We start from the raw sequence: 5,307 nt of genomic DNA on the forward strand, positions 1-5,307 counted from the left end.
TATATATATATATATATATATATATATAATATATATATTTATTTTTATATATATATATTTATTATATCTAAATATTTTGCTCACAGATCATTATTAACATTCTGTATATAATTCAATTTTATTTTCTCTCCCCTTTTTTATTATTTTTATTTTTAGCTGAAAAGACGTAAAGGCAGTCAGCCCAGTGGTGTTTCTGGAGAGGGATTCCTTCAGAAATGGAGAAGACAGAAAGCTGCGGAGGCAGATATTTGCAGCAGTTAGTCTGTGATAGTTTGTCTCTTTTATCAAAAATTCCTGCTGTTATAATTTGTACAGCATTTGTTGTTTCTTAAACTGTTGCACTGTCCAAATACCCACACTTGCCATCTTTTCACTTGACCACTTGATTACTTATTTGACGTCTTTCCTGTATTTGGCCTAGTGTTCGAGTGAGCATGATGACCACAAGTGTGTGTCAAACTTTTCATGACCTGATGACTGTGTTTCCCAATCCTGAACCTGGAGAACCCCAGCATTGCACGGTTTTGGCGTCTCTCTTATCTGCCTTGGAGTCTTCACTGATGAGCTGATGAGTTGAATCAGGTGTGTTTGATCAGGGAGACATCTCAAATGTGCAGTGTTGGGGGTTCTCCAGGACCAGGATTGGGAGCCACTGCCTTATGGGACACTTATGTGTTTAAAGAGATTTTTAATATCTAATTATCAATATTTCACATACTGTACTAAACACATCACAGTCTTAATAATCCAGTTTAACACTTGTATGATATTGTACAAGCCCCAGGACGGTCTCATCTGACACTATCAAAAGAATTCATATGACTATAGCTTGTTATTAATTACTTGCTTTCAATAATGGATTCATTTAACATTTAATTATACTGCATCTTTACAGAGGCTGCTTTTATGGTCTAAACAAAACACAGTGTAATGTATAAGTTGACTGTAATGTAATATTTCTGTTTTACAGGATTGTTTGAGGATAACGCTGTAATTCTCCATCATGCACAAGGACTCACCTCGTTAACTCTTTATCCCCCACACACACAGATATGGTCCCTAGATCAGTGATTAGACTTTGCAGTGGTTTGATTTTTGCAGAAGATGTAACTTTGTTTTATTTATAAGCTCATAATGAATACATTACAGAACCAGTGATGAAAACAATAGTAAAAAATAGTATTTTTCGTATTGATAAAGCATTTTGTTCTCTTTTTCAAGCTTCATACAGTGAACTTTTTAGACTTTAATTAAGAGTTTTAGTAAAGGAGATATTCATACACAGTCATCCCCTAGCTCCAGTCATGAAGTGAATTCATGATGTTATGTCAAAGCTAGCAGGTGTTTGTTTTCCTGAACACTTTCTCTGTCTTCCATTGTTCAGACAATCAGTGTTTATTTGATGCTGTGCTGATTGAGTTTTATAGATGATATTGCACACTTGACATGCATGTCTTCATGGTGTTTTTTTGTGAGTTTGAAACATTTAGATTGTGTTGAATAACATTTTGGTCAATTTAATTTTTTTAATAAAATTGATCTTTTTCCAGTGTTCTCTGAAAGACATACTGTATTTACTGTTTTGTTTTTTAATAAAAGCATTTTCATTTGCATACTGAAAATAGTTAATGTTTACAACATAACTGCCTTTTTATTCTTTATGGTGGCAAAAACGAGCTTGGTGACAGAGGATGCAGTGTAGTAATTTGGGCATGTTGTCTTTAAATGAGTTTGACATATCAATAAATAATGGAAGATCCTTACAAAAATATGCATGTTTATTATGCTTTATGTATTTATTTGTTCATTCATTCATTCATTCATTTATAATTTCTGTTTTTATTCCTAGGGTTCAAATGGTAGAGAATGGTAAATCACAGAAACACAAATGTGAACAATTTTAACTTTAAAACACAATGTAATATACAATGTAAATTTTAGAAGCACGTCATTTGATTAGTAAATATATTTGTCTTTGGTCAAAAAAAAAAATATACAAATCTTAAAAATGTGTCTTATATTTAATGAGAGGAATCTATCTGTTGGATACAACTGCGACTGCTGGGCATGTGCACATCAATATTGCCCAATTTTTGTCAAGCTGAACAACGGAGGAAGGTGAAGACGTTAATAAAACAGTATCTTATAAGTAGCAAGCTTAATCTATTGTTAACCGAATCTATCCCTTCAGCCGAAAAACGAAAGACATCTGTCATACATGGATAAGGAAGTGTGTCGCTGCTGCTCAGCTTTGATGTCATTGGCTATGACTTTTCAGGACAGTCTGTGGTTGGACTATCTTTTAACCCATATTAAACAGCGCATCATGTTAAAAAGTATGTTTTGCTCCTATCATCACATTAGTAATATATTAAGTCAACAATGAAGTGTTGCTATCTTGAGAAAAATGACATCTTTAGCGAGATCCTAATCCTAACCCTAAGCATAACTTCAATGAACTACAAAAAACAGCCCCCTAGTGTTGCCTTTCTATAGATAGAACGACGGAGGCTTGTGGGTAATGTAGTTTAAAACTTTTTATTAACGAAACTAAATAAATTATTTATTTTAAGGTAAACTGGATATCTAAATATGTTTATTGTGCAAACATCTGTGATATATTTGAGAGGCAGGCTGAAATGTGGTATTTTACAGTGAGCAATATTTAAAATGCCTTTATGTCAGCTTTCCATTTATTTCTGAAAACTGAGCTCAACATTATTTTATCAGCATAGCATAAGTAATAATCCTGCCCATTTTCTCTTTGATATGTTAATTGGACTCTGATTTACAGCCATTTGAAATGTACAGTTTTGGGCTCTTCCGGGGGGTGCTACTGGGCCCCTGGGGGTAGCAGGGCAGTAAAACCTACATATATGTATTCTCCTCATCATGAACAACAAACTGAGCTGAGTCACATTTATATCTGACAGTTTTCACAGTCCTCTGTTTTCTATTCTATTCATCATGGCTATTATACCTTTTGACAGGACATTGTGAGGCCATCTGATGAAACATGGAAAAATTATAAAGAAATGATTTAATAATGAAAATAATAGATTATTTCTTTGATTTTTGAAGTAAATGGCAAGAAATATAATGGATGAACCTGCAACAACTTGCCATTATCTATTCCCCACTGTAAAGCAGTAATCAAGGACAATGTATACACATTGTGATACTTCACTATTACACAAGGACAAATTCATGCAGTGCTAAGAATATTAATTTATATATATATATATATATATATATATATATATATATATATATATATATATATATATATATATATATATATATATATATATATATATATATTAGCATTATATATAACTAATTAGCCGAAATCAGTGTAAAAATGTCCTCCTCACCCCCGTATCTTGCTCCTCAGGTGCTGGACATCAGTAATGTGCCTGCTCTTGGTTTTAATGCAGTACAAGATCCACATTGATCATTCCTGCTACATTCTCAGTTATCCGTCAAGTGCTTGTAACAATAAAGCCCATGGCACCATCTTGTAATGCAGAATAATTAATCTTGTAACTCCCTGTATTTCACAAAAAATGTGCATATTTGTTACTAAAATATAAAAAAATACTTTGTGGTGTACTGATGTCCCAGATGTTATTAATCCGATCAAAAATGTTTATGTCTTAAATAAAAAAATAATCCCAATAATTAATATGTCGTTTTTCCAAGTCTAAAATAAACACATATGAGCCTACCTAGTAAAATGATGTATTTACCAAGAATCTTCAGAACACAATATTCACCATTTTCATTTTATTGAAGCATAGACTATAAAGTTGATAAAGTAGCATCAAGACAAATAAGATTCAATGAAAATAATTATCATCAAAGATACATTAACCTCATATATAAATCAGTTCACACAGATGAGTGATGAAATGTCCTTAAAAGTCACACAGTCCCATCCAGTCAACTGTGATACAGATCATGTGATACATATAAGACATGTGATACTGTTCCAGAAAGTAATGATTCCCATCATCACATCTAAACTGGTTTCATCTCCCCATCGTGATCTTCTTCTCTCGTGTCTGGAAACAGTTTGTGGTTGATGTCCAGCACTGATGTGGTGTAGCTTGTTCTCAGCCAGAGGATCTCTCAGTCCTAACATCCCAGACCTGAAGTGAAACACACAATCCAGATCAAGTTGTTTAATGGACAGAGAGCGCAGCTTATGTTCTGTGTGATTTTAGCAGGGTGACCAACTATGACCCTTGTAGTACTGTACACTTACCATTCTTCAAGCTGTTTTAAGACCTTTTGAGAAGCTTTTTCTCTGAAGACAATTTACCACATCCTCTTCTTTCACTCCTTTCAAGAGCATCACTTGGTCAAAACCCCTCGTTTGGCTGAAGAGATCATCTGTACCAATAAAAATACTGCAATAATAATGTCATTCTGCAAGAATTAAGAAAAAGTTACAGAGGCAAAGGTCTTGCTCATTAGACTGCATTAGCATGTGTAGTTCTCAGAGACTCTAGAATTCATCTATTGTTGCAGTAAATGTGTTTTTTTTTCCTCTAGAATCTTTCTCCAAAGTTCCTGACTTCTCTCACAAATGTGTTTTAGTCTGTGCAGTGTAAGGCCTGGCTTCAAACCAATCAATTATCAATTCACAATTTATAACATAACATTTACAAAACAATGAAATAATGTCAATTGGTGTTTATATCAACTAAACCAATTTCGTGATACTTGTCTACTTTTAAAACAGGTGGTGTGTTTTTAAAAACATAATATTAAAAATGTCCAGTCACACTATGCTAACATGCTGTAATTGTAATAGTATAAAACGAAATCAAGGCTGACATGACCAATTTTGTGAGAGATCATCATAAAATGTTGTATAACACATCATTGCTTCAACACACACATACCAGAGGACTTCTGTTTGTTTGGGCTCAAGATGGCCATCTTCATTCCTCATCCTGAGCAAATCATTTCCTTGGTCTTCCTTCTCTTCTGTCAAACAAGAAAATCTCTACTTACTCTGTGTGCAATTAATATTGCTCATTAAACATAATTAAGTTAATTTAAAGTAAGATTCAGACCAGAGCATTTGATGAGTAAATGTTGATTAAAAAAATATTCTAAACAAATGTACCTGGGAAGAGCTGATCATGGCAAGATTCGCTGAGACTCAGTAATAGTTCTTTTAGTTTTTAGGAAGGTTTGTGAGGGTTGGCTCTTGAGTGAGCTGTTGAGCTTGATATTTTAGACCTGAAAAAGAAGAACAGCATTATCTGGAAAAAATCCTGTAAGACAGAAGGAAGG

The 5,307-nt window shown here is 33.5% G+C and overlaps 1 long non-coding RNA gene across 1 annotated transcript; it reads right to left on the bottom strand.

The window, feature by feature from the left end:
* Positions 1 to 3,771: 3,771 nt before the first annotated feature.
* On the bottom strand, positions 3,772 to 4,971 carry LOC127971123 (uncharacterized). Its single transcript, XR_008156750.1, has 3 exons — positions 4,911 to 4,971; positions 4,268 to 4,395; positions 3,772 to 4,151 (listed from the first exon to the last, which is right to left on the bottom strand). It is a non-coding gene; the product is annotated as an uncharacterized LOC127971123 (long non-coding RNA).
* Between the last annotated feature and the right edge of the window lie 336 nt (positions 4,972 to 5,307).

Source organism: Carassius gibelio, chromosome B14 (genome assembly GCF_023724105.1).
Source record: "Carassius gibelio isolate Cgi1373 ecotype wild population from Czech Republic chromosome B14, carGib1.2-hapl.c, whole genome shotgun sequence".
In the NCBI taxonomy this organism is placed as follows: domain Eukaryota; kingdom Metazoa; phylum Chordata; class Actinopteri; order Cypriniformes; family Cyprinidae; genus Carassius; species Carassius gibelio.